Genomic DNA, 17,908 nt, shown 5'->3' with positions numbered 1-17,908 from the left:
CACGATTAAGTCAGGGATCAGTCCACACGAGTGACTCGATCACGCTTCGCCCGAGCCTAGCCTCGGCCAAAGGCAGCCGACCTCGAGAGACTTCCGTCTCGCCCGAGGCCCCCTTTTTATGGCGGACACATCACCGGCTCGCCCGAGGCCTTGGCTTCGCTCAGAAGCAACCTTGACTAAATCGCCACACCGACTGACCAAATTGCAGGGGCATTAAACGCAAAGGTGGCCTGACACCTCTATCCTGACACGCGCCCCCGGCAGGGCCGAAGTGACCGCCGTCACTCCACCGCTCCACTGGCCAGTCTGATAGAAGGACAGCGCCGCCTGCGCCACTCCGACTGCAGTGCCACTCGACAGAGTGAGTCTGACAGGCAGTCAGGCCTTGCCACGGCGAACTACGCTCCGCCCGACCCCAGGGCTCGGACTCGGGCTAAGACCCGGAAGACGGCGAACTCCGCTCCGCCCGACCCCAGGGCTCGGACTCGGGCTAAGACCCGGAAGACGGCGAACTCCGCTCCGCCCGACCCCAGGGCTCGGACTCGGGCTAAGACCCGGAAGACGGCGAACTCCGCTCCGCCCGACCCCAGGGCTCGGACTCGGGCTAAGACCCGGAAGACGGCGAACTCCGCTCCGCCCGACCCCAGGGCTCGGACTCGGGCTAAGACCCGGAAGACGGTGAACTCCGCTCCGCCCGACCCCAGGGCTCGGACTCGGGCTAAGACCCGGAAGACGGCGAACTCCACTCCGCCCGACCCCAGGGCTCGGACTCGGGCTAAGACCCGGAAGACGGCGAACTCCGCTCCGCCCGACCCCAGGGCTCGGACTCGGGCTAAGACCCGGAAGACGACGAAACTCCGCCTCGCCCGACCCCAGGGCTCGGACTCCGCCCTGGCCTCGGCCGAACGACTTCCGCTTCGCCCGACCCCTTGGCTCGGGCTCGGCCGCGGCAACAAAAGGCAGACTCAACCTCGGCTTCGGAGGAACCCCCACGTCGCCCTGCCTAGGGCACAGACCGCCACGTCAACAGGAGGCGCCATCATCATCCTACCCCGAATCGACTCGGGTCACGGAGAACAAGACCGGCGTCTCATCCGGCCAGCTCCGCCAGAGGGGCAATGATGGCGCTCCACAAGCTCTATGACGACGGCGGCCCCCGGCTCTCTTACGGAAGCAGGACAACGTCAGCAGGGACTCGACCGCTCCAATAGCTGTCCCTCCATCAGGCTCCGCCGCACCTCCGACAGCCACGACATCACGCCAGCAGGGTGCCCAGATCTCTCCGGCTGCCACATTGGCATGTACCTAGGGCGCTAGCTCTCCCTCCGCTAGACACGTAGCACTCTGCTACACCCCCCATTGTACACCTGGATCCTCTCCTTACGACTATAAAAGGAAGGACCAGGGCCTTCTCAGAGAAGGTTGGCCGCGCGGGACCGAGGACGGGACAGGCGCTCTCTTGGGGCCGCTCGCTTCCCTCACCCGCGTGGACGCTTGTAACCCCCCTACTGCAAGCGCACCTGACCTGGGCGCGGGACGAACACGAAGGCCGCGGGACTTACACCTCTCTCACGCTCGACTCCGGCCACCTCTCCTCTCCCCCCTTCGCGCTCGCCCACGCGCTCGACCCATCTGGGCTGGGGCACGCAGCACACTCACTCGTCGGCTTAGGGACCCCCCTGTCTCGAAACGCCGACATGTTCAGTTCTGTTATTTTTGCTTCGGCTTCTGCCAATAAACCTTCGGTTGCCTGGAGCTCAAAGTTCTTTTTCTCGATAGCATCTGATTGCTCCTTTATTTTGCTTTCCAAATTTTCAATTATAACTTCGTGCTTCTTGTCTTCAAAATCTTGTTGCATCTTCAAGGCTTTGCTCAACAGCATACTCTGCACGAAAACAACCTTCGTTAGACATGTTTTCATTATTAGAAACAATAAAAGTTAAAGGAAAGGTAGTTCACCTTGAAATTTGAATAAAATAAACTACCAACGATATGTTGTCGTCGGTAGCGGCTAATGTCCATTTCTAGCTTCGGAAAACCGATACTCTTTGACAGAGTACCGATAACTTTGGCTCCAGTTTGGTTTCGGATACAATCTAATTTCTCATCATCAATACCTCCGAAGAGGAGTGCTCCTGGCTTGTACCCGCAAGATTTGGCATACTCTTTAAGTTCTTCTATTTCGGGTTTTGACAATTTTTCTCCAACCAAATTTTGAAACATGAAGGCTTCGTTTTCTGAAGCTTCATCAGCAATTTCCTTCCCTTTTCCCGACGCTGTGGCCGCGGCCTCTTCGGCGGCAGTGGTAGCTTCTTCTGCAGCCATGTCTAGCAGTATTTTGTCAATATGTTCGATTGTGCTCTCCAGGTTCAAATCTTCAGCTGAGGCAGCTTCGGCAGCTGCGACCTCCGAAGGTGTGATTTCAATATCTGTCCCTTCCTCAGCTGCTGGTGTCTTCTGAGCTGAAGCTCTTGGCGGTGTCTTGTCAATTACCTCTGTCACGCCGATGATTCTCTGTTTCTTTACTTTGGTCGTTTTCTTCATTTGTTCGGGCTCCTTTTCCTTCTGAAAAAACTTTGTCAGTTGAGGCCCCAATGGACTTAGCTTCGCAGGCAGGGATTCAGTCATTACCTTCAAAATTGCCTCCACATCAGTGGCAGAGGGCGATGCAGGGGTTTCTTCTTCGTCGGGTATTTTTCGCTTCGGAGAAGACGCTTTCCTCTTCTTCGGAATTTTCTTCTTTGGTGTTTCTTTTTCATCTTCATTAAAGGCTTCGGTTATCCTTTTCCTTTTCTGGCCTCCGGCACCTTTGTTCAGATTTTCATAGTCAGGGTATTCAAAACCCAAGGCGTCCAGCACTCGGTTCAGCCTTCGCTTCGGACGGGTGCCGAAGGCCGCAGTCATCAATTGATCTTCTTTTTTGGAATAGTTGCCAAGTATTTCATTACACATTACTTCAATTGTATCCAGCCACTCTTGGCAAGGTGTTTTAAAGTATTTCTTAAATTTGAAATAGTAAGGTAAACGCACAAGTTCACCTTCTTTCTTCTCCCCCTTCAGCTTCGGCATTTCCCATTCTTTCAAACTAGGAAAAACTTTGAAAGCCAAAAACTCCTGAACCAGGTCTCTTGTACTGATATGCTCTGCAACAATTCTGAATTCATTCATTGCTTGTTGTGTTGGACCTTCGGGTGTCATGTTGCAGCGAGGTCGGGTTTCTCCGAAGATTAGTTCGAGTGGACTTTGCACAAGCTTCTCTTTGTCGTCATCAACCTTGACATAGAACCACTCCGACTTCCAGCCTGCTGCCCATTTGCTCCGGTAACTGATTACAGGAAACTTTGTGGTTTTCCGATAGGCGAAATTATAGCAACCGAAATTGTCATGCAGTCCATCTTTTCTAGCCTTCGTCTGATAGTGCAGTTCGTGAACTCGGCAAAAGCTATCCGCAAATGGCTCCACTGCTTGGCTTCGGAGTGCCCAGATATAAACACTAAGCCTAACGATAGCGTTAGGAGTTAGCTGGTGAAAATAGATACCGAACCTCTTCAGTACCTCTGCAATAATCCCATGTAGGGGGAATCTTAATCCAGCCTTTAGAAAGCTTTTGAAAATAACAATTTCATCCTTCTCCGGCTTTGGGGTAGTCTCTTCTCCCCCGAAGCGTAATAGCTTCTTCTGATTTTCATTAAAAAAGCCCGATTTTACCATCTTGGAGAGATCAGCCTTCAAAACAGTAGACTTTCCGAAGTCCAAGTGGCTGGGCTTGCTAGGCATGGCAATGCGATAATCATCTTCGGGATCAGTTTCCTCAATATCTTCTTCTGCTTCGGCAACTGCTTGTTCTGCTTGTTCCGCATCATCACTGGGGATCTTTTCCGAAGTTACCAGTCCGGATCTTTGCATCGCTTCGGAGATGGGAACAGTCTCCGAACTTTCAGCTTCGCCCCCCTCATGCTCAACCCTAGCGGTAGAACGTACTCTGGCCATTTAATTCTGAATTTGTGGAAATTAAATACTTTTTTCTTCCGAAGTTTTTTCTCTTGACGAAGCAGGCTTCAAGTTGGAGCTTCGTTCGATTCCGACAGTCAAGCTTCGGCGATGGTTAAAAATTTTGGCAGCAGAACAGTGCAAATAGCAATGAATGTTGTGGTAACTTCACAACTACTCGTCTGTTTATATAGTACTGCAGGTAAGAAGGCGAAGCGCCAGGATTTTTACACCAGGCGGACACCCGCTTGCACTCGCTGCGCGGTGGACCGCAGGGACAAACAGTAACTCTGCAAGGTGGGACCACTACACGCTGGGAAACTGAATCGTTTCTCGACAACGAGCTCAGGGAAGGTGTTTTTTGGACCTTTGGCTCCCCGAAGCTTAAGAGACTTTTTTCACGGATCAAGCTCGTTACGAAAAACGATCTAGCACCGCGAAAGGGGCTACTGTTGGGACTATGCTTCGTCGCCGAAGGTCTTCTAGGAAGAAGCGGCTTTCGACTGAAGCTGTTTGTATGAGATGGCCGAAGGTTCCTTTTCATGAAGCTTCGGTATTACAAACTGACTTAAAGATAGAATGACCTTTTAGTCCATAAAGGTCTGAGTCAACGTTGTAAACTTTTATGAGGGGCATAATTGTAATTCCTCACAGGCTGTGTCCTGTGCCTATAAATAGTGAACAGTATTCCTTTACTGTTCACGCATTCTGGTAATTACAATAGCATCTTTCGGGAACCAACCTTTGCCAAGGCAGAGGTATTATTGTGTACAACGATTCAATACATTAAGTAAATATAATATAACTCGTCTATGATTTATTTACCCTTTTACACTCTTTATTTTATGTTATCTTATACAATCTTTTGAAATTTTATTACGAAGACTTGAGCTTCGTAATTATATTCTCATCAACCTTCGTCCAAGGCTCATTATCCTCAAGGGAATAATGTTTCATAAACGAAGGACGTTAACATTTAACATTTTATGTTGCCTTGTTCTTAATTCATAGCATTTGAGAACAAGTCCCCAACAGCTTCCATCGCTGCTCGGGCTGCTCTATCCAGACGCTGCTTCTTGCGGCCTTCCTGCTGCTCCAAATGCACAGTCTTCCCCTTGACCTGCCTAAAGGGGCAAGAAGGGTCCTCGTCATCTCCTCCCCCTAGCGCCGACACATTCTTCGTGCGCGGCATCCGGTCCTAACGACTACAAATGAGAGAGTGAAGCTAAGCACAAGTCGATAATGGCCGATAGGATGTCAAAAGAACAAATAGCTACCTGGAAATCTCACACGAGAGGGAGAGAATCCAGCAGGGCAGGAGACGGCACACGGGCAGGCAAGGTCACTGAAATGACAGAAGAGGTGAGCACGTATTAGTCACATAGTCATAATTATATGAAATGTGAATAAATACATACACAAAGTGTTATGGCACATAAATCGAGAGTTATGGCGATCGAGAGGTCAAACGACACGAAAACGGCGTTTGAACGAGAAATAGTGCCATAGAAGGTTTGGAATTCGAATTGAGGTATGAAATGATGTGGAACTGAGCCGATACTTCACGAATAGGTTTACATGGGTAAATATGAGTGAAGTGTGTGCTTGGTTTGAATTTAGGCAGAGAAAATGAAATTTAGGCACCCAGCTCGGAATTGATCGCTCGAAACAGGGAATTGTGTGAAATTGAAGCCTGGTATATCGGATTGGCGTGAAATTGCGCGAATATGTTACTAAAGGTGTTGTGAAGGTGCCTAAAAAGTTTGGGTTCAATCGGAGCAATTTTGAGTGGTTTGGACATTTCATCGAGCATGTGGCGTGCGGTGAATTAGGGTTCTGGAGAAATGCCTATTTGAGGTGGTTAAACCCTCCCGAAGGAGCTAGGAGCCTGCAGAGGATTCAATGGAGCACTAGGGCACACAACCATGCTAGATAATTTTTAGAGAAAATAGGCAAATGGTGATATTTGCAATTTGGCGTTGCACTAGGGGTTTTCATGAAAGATTTGAGTTTTGAATACTCCCCCTAAATGTAGTGCCTCAACCATATCTCAAGAACCAACAATTGCATAATAAGTAAGAGTTTAAGTACTAAAAGCTTAAAACTAAGACTTGTCAAGTTTGAGCCCGAGTTAAGCTTTTTCACTTGCTTTGTTGGCGGTTATCTCAACTAGGTTAGACAAGCCCTAGATGCAATACAAGAAATTTAAATATGCAATGCAAGCTTGACAACACCATTTGACATCTTAAATAAAATTTCTGAGATCAAGTATATTTAATTCATTTCTCAACATGCAAAAGCGGGTCTTATCAAGTGGCTTAGTGAAAATATCCGCTAATTGATCTTCCGACCTCACTCCTTCTAAACTGATGTCTCCTTTAGCAACATGATCTCTAAGGAAGTGATGACGGATATCAATGTGCTTGGTGCGAGAGTGTTGTACAGGATTATTAGCAATTTTAACAGCACTCTCATTGTCACACAACAAAGGTACCTTTTCTAGAACTACGCCATAGTCTAGAAGAGTTTGTTTCATATATAAAATTTGTGTGCAACAAGCACCTGCGGCAATGTATTCCGCTTCAGCGGTTGACAAGGCAACACTATTTTGCTTTTTGGATGTCCATGATACTACTGATCTCCCAAGCAAATGGCACCCCCAGAAGTACTTTTTCTATCAATTTTGCAACCGGCATAATCTGAATCCGAATAGCCAATTAAGTCAAAAGTAGCTCCTTTGGGATACCACAGACCAACGCTTGGGGTGTGCCTGAGATACCTAAGAATTCTTTTAACAACGCGAAGATGAGCTTTCTTAGGATTAGATTGAAATCTAGCACACATGCAGACACTAAACATGATATCGGGCCTAGATTCGGTAAGATACAATAAACTAACAATCATAGAGCGGTAGAGAGTTTGATTAACCGGGTTACCTCCCTCATCTAGGTCGAGATGTCCATTTGTTGGCATAGGTGTCTTGATTGGTTTGCACTTCTCCATGTTGAGCCTCTTCAACAAGTCTTTGGTATACTTCTCTTGTGAGAGAAAGTTACCACCTTTCATTTGCTTGACTTAAAAGCCAAGGAAGTACGTTAGCTCACCAATCATTGACATCTCGAACTCCTTCGACATCAACTCACCAAATTCCTTGCAATGATAGTCATTTGTCGAGCCAAAGATTATGTCATCAACATATACTTGACAAATGAAAATATCACCGTTATGTTTCTTTGTGAATAGAGTTGTGTCGACGGTCCCGACCTTGAAGCCCTTTTCGATGAGGAGGTCGCGAAGACGCTCATACCAAGCCCTTGGAGCTTGCTTTAGCCCATATAGCGCCTTGGACAACCTGTAAGCATGGTTAGGATATCTAGGGTCTTCAAATCTAGGTGGTTGCTCAACATATACAAGTTCATTTATGAAGCCATTTAAAAATGCACTTTTTACATCCATTTGATAAAGCTTTATGTCATAGCATGATGCATATGCGAGTAGGACAACCGGTGCAAAGGTCTCTCCAAAATCTAAGCCTTCAACTTGAGAGAATCCCTTTGCAACAAGTCTTGCCTTGTTCCTCACAATCACACCTTGATCATCTTGTTTGTTCCTAAACACCCAATTTGTTCCAATGATTCTTGCATCTTGTGGAGGCTTCTCCAGGGTCCAAACTTGGTTACGGGTGAAGTTGTTTAGTTCTTCATGCATGGCGTTCACCCAGTCCGGATCCTGTAGCGCCTCATCTATACATGTAGGCTCAACACAAGAAACAAAGGAGTGATGTTCAATAAAAGAAGCATGTTTACGTGATCGAGTAATAACCCCTTGTGAAGGACTCCCAATGATTTGGTTTTGAGGGTGTGCTTGAAGTAGTGATGAGTTTCTCCTGTCAACCACTTGGGAAGAAGATCCTAGAGCATCAACATCTTTGGCTTGTACTCTTGCTTGTTCATGAGAGACAAATGTATCTTCATTTGCATGTCAATCATCTTTTTCATCATCTTGTGGTACACTTGATGAAGAAGGCATGTCAATGTTTTGCACATCTTCTTCATCTTCTTTTGGTTTGATAGCTCCAATTGGCATGTTCTTCATTGCTTCCCTAAGCGGCTCATCACCTACATCATCAAGATTTTCAAGTGCTCCTTGGGAGCCATTAGTCTCATCAAATTCCACATCATATGTTTCTTCTACCACGCCAGTGGCATGATTGAATACTCGATATGCTTTGGACTTTAATGAATAACCCAATAGAAAACCAATATCACAACGTCTTTGAAACTTCCCTAGGTGATGGCGTTTCTTGTAGATGTAGCATTTGCATCCAAACACCCGGAAGGAGACGTCTGGCTTTTTCCAATTTAGCAGTTCATAGGGAGTCTTCGCAAGTAGCCGGTGAGGAAATAGTCTGTTTGATGCATAACATGCAGTGTTGACAGCTTCGGCCCAAAACCTCTCCGGTGTGTTATACTCATCAATCATTGTTCTTGCAAGTGTGATCAAGGTCCTATTTTTCCTTTCAACAACTCCATTTTGTTGAGGTGTATATGTTGCAGATACTTCATGCTTGATCCCAATCTCATCACAGTACTCATGAATGTTGGTGTTGTCAAATTCTTTACCATTGTCACTTCTAATCTTCTTGATCTTGCAATCAAATTCATTTTGAGCTTTCTTGGCAAACTTCTTGAATATAGATGCAACTTTAGATTTATCATGGAGAAAGAACACCCAAGTGTATCTTGAGAAATCATCAACTATCACCAGATAGTAGAGGTTGCCACCAGCACTTACATAATTTGTAGGTCCAAATAAATCCATATGAAGTAGTTCCAGTGGCCTTGATGTTGACATGAAAGCTTTTGTAGGATGTGTGTTAGCAACTTGCTTACCAGCTTGACATGCACTACAAGGTTTGTCTTTTTCAAATACAACATCCTTTAATCCTCTAACCATGTCCTTCTTTAATACCTTCTTGAGTGTGCTCATCCCAACATGTGCAAGCCTCCTATGCCAAAGCCATCCAAGTGAAGCTTTGGTGAAGAGGCAAGTTCTTAAATCTGCATCTTCTGAGGTGAAATCCACTAAGTAGAGATTGTTGTATCTAAATCCTTTGAACACCGTTGATTCATCATCCATTTTTGATACAATAACCTCTGTTGGAGTGAATAAGCATTGAAGTCCAAGATCACAGAGTTGACCCACTGATAATAGATTGAAGCTCAAAGGTGCAACCAAGAGAACATTTGAAATTGCCACCTTGCCAAGTCCTTGAACTTTCCCTTTTGAATTGTCTCCAAATGTGATTTTGTCTTGTCCATCAACATTCTCATCAAGTGAGGTGAACATCCGTGGGTTGCCTGTCATATGCTGTGTGCATCCACTGTCAAATAACCCAATGGCTCCCACCAGTCTTGTAGTTCACCTACATCCACAGACAAATCAAGCTTGAGTTTTGAGGGCCCTATATTGCATAGGACCAGTGACTCTCTCAATCAAGGACTTTGCAACCCAAATTTGTCTAGGTCTATTCTTGCTTGGTGGACCTAGGAATGTAACTTTGACCTTTCCATTTGCAACTTTTCTTAGAACATAATGAGCATTGAAAGCAAATGGTCTTGAGTGCTTAGGCAAGGGAGTTGGTGGTTTGGCTTTGCAGTTGTGGGCAAAGTGACCTTGTTTTCCACACTCAAAGCATTTGATAGGCTTATGAGTCTGCTTTGGCTTGTATTGAGTAGTAGCTTTCTTTTGCATAAAAGCATTGTATCCAATACCACTCTTGTTGTTTTTCATGACAGTGTTCATGAGCAATTCATTTTGAAGGTATTGGACCTTGTTGAACTTTTGCACACTTGTTGCAAGATGTTCATTTTCACTCTTAAGTTTCTTGACCTCATTTTAAGCCTTTCATTATCCACTGCCAACTCATTGTTGAGATCATTGTTCTCAATGGCAACCTTTCCTCTAGTAGTTGCATCAGTCAGGTATCTCTTCAATTTTTGGTTGTCTAAAGTCAAGACTTCAACTTTTTCGGTCAATTCATCATGTAGACTAGTTTGCTCTCCTTGACTCAAATCATCACATGAGGTTGCTACATCAATCTTAACAACAGGGTTAATAGCCTCATGTGTATTGCAAGATAAAAGTTCATTTTCAACAAGAAGATTATCATGATCAAATTTAATCTTAGTATAGTCTTCCTTGATTTTCACTAGTCTATCTTTCAACTCCCTATTAGCTTCATTTAACTTGTCACATTTATCCTTAGCATCTTTTAGGGAGGATGTGAGCTCATTTATAGTGGATGACATATTTTTGTTTTCTTCTTTCATTTCATCACTAGCTTTCATAACTATGTCATATTTGGCATTCAAAGATTCATTTTCATTTTTCAACTTATCACATTTAGCTTTTGACTTCCTAATGATTTGAGTGTATTCTTTAAGCAAGTCAGCTAGTTCATCATAGGAAGTTGAAGCAAGTTCCTCATCACTATCATCAGTAATATCAATATCATTTTGTACCTTCCGTTCACCTCTAGCTATGAGGCACAGGTGAGAAGTCGATGATGGCGATGGTGGTGGTGAAGAGAAGTCCCCGACGATGGCGGCAACTTTTCATCATTCTCTTCTTCACTTGAAGAAGATCCACTTGATGACTCAATGTCACTGAGCCAGTCACCAACAATATATGCCTTTCCATTTTTCTTTTTGTGGAACCTCTTGTGCTTCCCATCCTTCCTCTTGAAGAATCTCTTTTCCGTTTTCTCATCATCGTTGTCATCTTCTTTCTTACCCTTGAACTTGTTCTTCTTGGGCTTGTTACATTGATGAGCAAGATGACCAAGCTCTCCACAGTTGTAGCAATCCATCTCAGAAATGGGCTTTCTTTTGCTGGAAAAGAATTTCTTCTTTCTTGAATCAAATTTGATGCCTTCTTGTTGAGCTTCTTTAACATCTTGGTGGTCTTCCTCACCATCAAGGCAATGTTAGTATCAAGGTCATCATCGCTTGAGGATTCTTCCTCAATTTGTACTTTAGCTTTTCCTTTTCTTTCTTGATTTGCTTTGAGAGACAAATCCTTTCTTTTGGAAGATGACTCATCCTTGTCATTGATGTGCATGTACATCTCATGAGCATTGATCTTTCCCAATATCTGTGTAGGTGTGGTAACTGAAAGATCCATTTGATGCAGCACAGTGACAATGTGTCCATATTTGTCAATTAGGAGGACACTGAGAATCTTCCTCACAACATCCGGTTGTGAGATTTGAGTAAGCCCTAAGCCATTCACTTCCTCTACAAGAATATTGAGACGTGAGTACATATGAAAGTTGCCTAGAGGGGGGTGAACAGGCAAGTTAAAACTTTTTCAACAAAAACTAGAAGCAAACTGGATAAAACTGAATTGATCTCGAAATTCACCCGGTTAACTTTAGAAATGAGATGTTCTAAATGATCCACAGGGTTCAAAGTAGTAGATCTGAGAAGGGCACTTCTCAAAATCCACACACCAAAAAGATATGAACAAATCTTTCACCACTACAAGAAACTGACAAAAGTTCGTGGGGCAAACTAAGAACGTGGGTACCGACGTTCTTATTTGAGTTAAGTTCATGGGTTTGACGAAGAACGTGGGTACCCACGTTTTTAATTTAAGTTCGTGCGGCCTGGCTAAAACCGTCGAACTTAACGTATTAAAAACGTGGGTACCCACGTTTTTAATTTAAGTTCGTGGGCCAGCAGGAAACCGTCGAACTTAACTAAAAAACCAAAACCCCAAACCCGCGGACACTGTCTCTCACACGCTCTCATCCCCTCCACGCCGCCGCCGCCAAACACAGACTCGCAAGCCGCGCCGCCGGACCTCCGGACCCGCACCGCCGGACCGCTGCTGTACTTCACCTTCGGCGAGGTGGACCTCCGCCACATCTCACTCCCGTCCTTGCCCGTCTCCGGCCCATCCCCCTTCCGCGCGGCTGCCGTGGCGGCGCCCATCCCCGGTGTCCAGATCCTTCCTCCGCAGCCGTCAGCCGCCTCTCGTTCCCGTCCTTTCCTGTCTCTGGCCCGTCCCCCTTCCGCGCGGCTGCCGTGGCGGCGCCCATCCCCGGCCACCGTTTTGGTTTCTATATGGCAGGACCCGCGGTATTGAGGTGTATGTGGCGCCTACGGCTGCCAGATCCGAATTCTAGAGGTGAAAGCATACTTGAACGGTGTTGATGCCCCGACATATTCTCACTGTGATAGTGAAGGTACAAGTTCATGTCTCTTTCATCTCTACTAAATTGCAAAGTGGCATTTTGGTGTTACACATTTTATGAGTATGATACTTGGCTCTGTGCTTAATATGAAGTAATGAATTGTTTGATCGAATTATCGGTCTGTCATTTGAGAGTCGCACTATTTTTTGGAAAAAAAATAAAGTAGCACTATAGCAGAGATATTTTGTAGCCTACTTGGATAACAGTTTTCAGATTCAGGCATGGTTCTGTTTTTCTTAGACTTCATTGAGTTGTTCAGGTGCAATTGAAGATCATTTTAGAGACGGTTTACATAATTTGAAGTCTAAACCATGAGCATGATTGCTTCAGTGCTTCTAGACATGCTAGGAAATTGTGGCGTAGTATTGACTATTGAGTTATTTATAGAAGAGCTGGAATACCACATTCTGCGAATGCATCCATATCTGTCTATTCTTGGAATACTTTGGTCTTTCAACTTGGACCCACCCTGGCTGATATGCCTAAGTTTTTTTTGAAATAAACGGGGGTGGCGCCCACCTTTGATTGATTAATCGGGAGCATTCGAGCAGAATGCTAAACGAGGAACAAATAGTCAGAAGTTACTTGCGCACACCATCGTGTGATAGATATGCCTAAGTTCATATCTGAAACATTTTTAATAAAAAAATGTAAACTCCAATTGTGCCCAGCGTTCATTACTATAGTTTATGATAGTTTTCAAAGGAAAATAGTGAAGTTGTGATATGATAGCTTAATTCTAGAGTACTTCTGATGCATTCAGGTAAGGTGTATTTGGAACATGAACATTCCTTTAATCTGCTTGGCTCCTTTAACCATATTGATGAAAAGTGAGATCGATGTTATAGATCATTTCCGGCTACATATATAATATCATATCTGCAATCTTAGTTTTAATGGACTACTAATTCAAACCTACTACTTGATACTTGATAGATTCCTTTTCATGTTTTTTTCTTTACCGTCTAATGTGACATACACAAGTTTATTTATATTATAGTAGTCTTTTATAGGCAAGTTTATCTACATTCGTACTTTCTGTTATCCTGAACCTGCAGTTTCAGTTTAGGACCATCCGTTCATTGTTAAACAAAGCAAAGGAGAGGAGTGGATCTACCTCCCAAATTAGAACATGTTTGAACAACTATCTTATTTAAATAAGATTTATTTATATAATATATAGAAACCGTTGCAATGCAGGGTATAATATGGCAGGAGCTAGACGTGATGATGAGAAATCACTTCGTATGTCTCAAATGAGCTTGGAGAAGAGATTTGGCTAATCCAGATCTTTTGTTGCCTCCACTCTGATGGAATATGGTGGTGCTCCTCAGTCTACAACTCCAGAATCTATTCTTTCAGTTTGATATTTATTGTTGTTATTGCTCAGTTTTGGTTACACAAGTCTGTGTTCCTGCAGGTTCTGGATCCTGAAGGAGGAAGCGGGTCCTAAGGGAGGAAGCAGAGCAATTGGAGCTTGAACTAGAGATGCATAGAGAGTTAAGGGAGTAGATGTTGCAACTCTTGTGGCCTACGCTCGAGCTATAGCCAGATTAGTGGTTAATGCTATGAATTACTTTAACAATAGCGAGGAAGGAAAAAAGTGTTCTATCTCACAGCATAGCCACCTGCAGGGACGTTTCCTTCAACCTCGGTCTCAACGGCCGAATGTCTGCTACAATTGGGAACCTCGCGCAGCTCACCACGCTGTATGGCGCTACTACACTACTCTCCATTTCTGGTCCTGCTTTCCCTTACCTTAACACACAAAATCACCATAGCTTAACTGAACTATATATATATCTCAGGATCCTGGCAGGCTGTAGCTTCACCGGAGGCATCCCACAACAACTCGGCAACCTGCAGTAGCTCTCGCTCCTGTAATCAACTAACTACTACCCTGATTATTTGTTCTAATGGAAAATCCATAGAGAGAAAAAAAAAGATATGTTCTGTCTTCAGTCCTTGTGATTTGTTGGAGCATAGACTGAACGTCTGAACTGGTGGTTTTGCCGCACATTCTCTCTAGGGCGTTGAATTCAAACAAGTTTACTGGCACAATACCCCCTACGCTCGGTTTACTCTCGAACCTCTTCTGGCTGGATCTGGCTGACAATCAGCTCACTGGATATATCCCGGTCTCCACAGCAACAACGTTGGGGCTCGACCAACTTACCCACATGAAGCACTTGTAAGTCAATGTCAATCTTGGTTTGTGATTTTCGTATCAAAATGTACCCAATGCCACCATTTTCATTTTCTGTAAATACTCCTATGTTCTGAACTTCTGATGTATGAGCAGCCACTTCAACAAGAACCAGCTGTCTGGAACACTCACAGGCCTCTTCAACTCCAACATGAGCCTGATCCACATGTAAGCGACCGCGAGACTTTCAGTCTATATATACAGTTCACAAGGCATGGATAAAACACGCCCTCGCCCTGCTAACTCGTCTTGCTGCTACCCTTGTTAGACTGTTCGACAGCAATCAACTGACTGGCCCGATACCAGAGGAGCTAGGGGGCATTTCATCGCTCCAAGTTCTGTAAGTATCTCACAAGATCTACGGAAACACGATATTTTTCTTCTTCTTCACAAACGTTGGTTTATTGTATTTTACCCCTCCTCTTTATTAACTTGATTCGCATCTTTGGCAGCCTACTAGATAGGAACAGCCTTAAGGGAACGGTTCCTCCTAACATCAGCAACTTGGTCAATCTGAACGAGCTGTAAGTGGCCCATGATCTTTAAACAACCAGCTGCCTTAGCTGGTACCAAGCACCATTATTCAATTAAAGAAATGTAACCTCCTGCAGGAACTTGGCCAGCAACCAGCTCACTAGACAGTTGCCAGATCTAAGCAGCATGACCAAATTGAATGTCGTGTAAGAAACTAACTGTAGTGACACCATGCTGCTTTGTCGGATCATACCAATCTTTTTTTATTGTGTATGATTACTGATGAAAAATCGGTTGCTTCATAACCAGGGATTTAAGCAACAACTCCTTCACCGTTTCAGCAGCCCCAAACTGATTTGAATAAAGCAGCTGAGACGTTGGAGATCAACTAATACATCCATGAGTTCATCTCTTTCCAGGTTCGTGAGAATGGTTGCCTCACAAAAAAGTTGTTTGATTTTGCATATAAGCGGAATCTTGCATCACTGGACGGCGTTGAATCTACACAAATGACAAATTTGACATGCTCATATTGGGTCCAGGTCCATGTTATCCTGAATCTCAGTCATTCTCAGTTGGATTAGTTCATCCTTAAATATCTAGAGTTATCATTATTCTGAATTTCCTTACCAATTCAAAGGCGATAAACTGAAGATTACTAATGAGTGAAACTTTCTATATTCAAGCTACTGGCGTGACTAAAAAAATTAGATTTACTGTGTGCTATCGCATAGCATGCATAAATTACTGTCTTAATTACCTGATCTCTCACTGCACACAAATTTATTTTCCCCATATTAATTTTATATGTGGACACTGTAATCATTTCCTCAATTTTTCAGTCTCTCACTCTTTCAGCACTTGGATAGTACAAGCGTGCTGAAGATGAGCATCTCATTGGTTTAAGGTGTGATGAGAGTTTCCTTGACTGTTGGGCTCACCTTGCCCAGGTACATTCTACTATTTCTAACACTGTGCATGTACATGTTTTTTCTTCTTATCTTATATGCCTATACTTTGTACACATATTTTCTTTCACCATAAAGCACATGAAAGCCACAAAAGTACCCCTCACGCTGACTTTGCGGACAGATGTCTCAATTCTAGTGGTGGAGCTACGAACAACAATCTGATGTCCTGATCGAGAGCGATGGAGCTAATGTTTGAACTTGTGAACTAAAAATGAGAACTATGGATATGAACTTATGTATTTATACTTATGTGAATTTGTGAACTTATGTATTTGGACTTGTGTGAATTTGTGAACTTATATATTTGGACTTGTGTGAATTTGTGAACTTATGTATTTGGACTTGTGTGAATTTGTGATATGTACATATATCCATGTGTTTGAAATTTGTATTGTATGTGATATTCTGTGTTGTATGTGTTATTATGTGTGTCTAATTTTTTATTTCTATATTATTTATTTTTTTCTAGAAAAGGGTTAAGAACGTGGGTACTCACATTCTTAACGTTAAGAACGTGGGTACCGTCGAACTTAATGGGCAGCCCTCGCCGACCCACGCAGGACCCATAAGTTCGACGGCCACCTGGACCCGTCGAACTTAACGTTAAGAACGTGGGTGCCGTCGAACATACAGGAAAAAATTCGACGGCCCCCGTCGAACTTAAAAACCCACGTTCTTAACCGTAAGTTCGACGGTACCCACGTTCTTAATGTTAAGTTCGACGGTACCCACGTTCTTAACATTAAGAACGTGGGGGCCGTCGAACTTACTTCTTTAAGTTCGTCCAAAAATCGCCGTCGGCTATATTCGTCGGTAAACCCACGTTCTTATGGTAAGTTCGACGGCCTATTACATTAAGTTCGACGGTTTTTCACCCACGTTCTTTAACCAGTTTCTTGTAGTGCACGGAAGGGTGAGAGAACGAAGAACACAAACAAACACAATGAACAAGAGCACAAGAGACACAAGATTTATTCCGAGGTTCGGTCACACCACAAAAGGTGCCCTACTTCCTCGTTGAGGCGCCCACAAAGAGACGGGTCCCTTTCAACCCTAATCCTCCCTTTGCCGACCACAAAGGTCAAGCCCACACAATAATCTTTGCTCAAACGAGCGGGTAATACAAACTTTCTTGTGGTCTTCCACAAGATTTGGAGACTCGCAAGAGACACCTAGTCGTCTAGGAGCTAGAAGCTCCAAGAGTAATGAATCCACAAAGAACTCGATGTAGTACCAAAGCTCGAATGAAGAAGAGCAAGAGAGATTTAGAGATGGAGCACAAAAACCGCAACTCTCAAGCTCACTCAAATATTCCTCTCCAAAGATTTGAAATGGGAGAGGCAAGAGATGTGTGTGAGGGAGAGGGAGGTGTTTCTTGGGTTAGAAATGGAGTTCAAATCGTGCTCACTACTTTGGGGAGAGAGGTAGGAGGTAGTATATATAGGTGGAGCTCAAAACTAGCCGTTGGGCAGATTTTTCTGCCTGAGACCGGTTGAACCGCCCCCTAGGGTGGTTGAACCGCCCCTGGCAGGCCTGGCAGCCTGTCTGCCAGTCTGACTGGCAGACTGACGCGCAGACTGACCGCAGACTGGTCAAAGTTGACCAACACCGGTTGAACCGCCCAGGGGGGCGGTTGAACCGCCCCTGACAGCTCCTGGCGACTTGTTTGCCAGTCTGACTGGCAGACTGCAGATCAGAGGTCAGAGGGGTCAGAGACCAGCTGAACTACCCCTCAGGACCAGTTCAACCGGTCTTGACCAGTGAGTTTAGGAGAGAAAACCCCAGCTCAACTGCCCGGAGGCAAGTTCAGCTGGTGTATGGTCAAAGAGGTTCATAGCTGAAGTTGAGTTCAGCTGAAGTTGAGAAAGCTCAACTCAGCTGAAGTTCAGCTCAGCTGAAAAGCTCAGCTGCAGCTGAAGAAGCTCAACTTAGCTGAAGTCAAGTTCAGCTGGAAAGCTCAGCTGCAGTTGAAGAAGTTCAGCTGCTTTTCAGCAAGAACACTCTAGG

At 44.5% G+C, this 17,908-nt stretch overlaps 2 pseudogenes across 1 annotated transcript; both read left to right on the top strand.

Moving 5' to 3' along the window:
• The first annotated feature begins 13,870 nt into the window (after nucleotides 1-13,870).
• On the top strand, nucleotides 13,871-14,806 carry LOC103646896 (leucine-rich repeat receptor-like protein kinase pseudogene; annotated as a pseudogene). Its single transcript, NR_163500.1, has 5 exons — nucleotides 13,871-13,959; nucleotides 14,059-14,130; nucleotides 14,280-14,441; nucleotides 14,553-14,624; nucleotides 14,725-14,806. The product of NR_163500.1 is annotated as a leucine-rich repeat receptor-like protein kinase pseudogene (transcript).
• Nucleotides 14,807-14,908: 102 nt separating this feature from the next.
• On the top strand, nucleotides 14,909-15,343 carry LOC109944539 (leucine-rich repeat receptor-like protein kinase pseudogene; annotated as a pseudogene).
• The last annotated feature ends 2,565 nt before the right edge of the window (nucleotides 15,344-17,908 follow it).

This window comes from Zea mays, chromosome 2 (assembly GCF_902167145.1).
Source record: "Zea mays cultivar B73 chromosome 2, Zm-B73-REFERENCE-NAM-5.0, whole genome shotgun sequence".
NCBI classification, from domain to species: domain Eukaryota; kingdom Viridiplantae; phylum Streptophyta; class Magnoliopsida; order Poales; family Poaceae; genus Zea; species Zea mays.
Note: the sequence above shows the minus strand (reverse complement) of the source record. Positions and strands in the feature narration are given on the sequence as shown.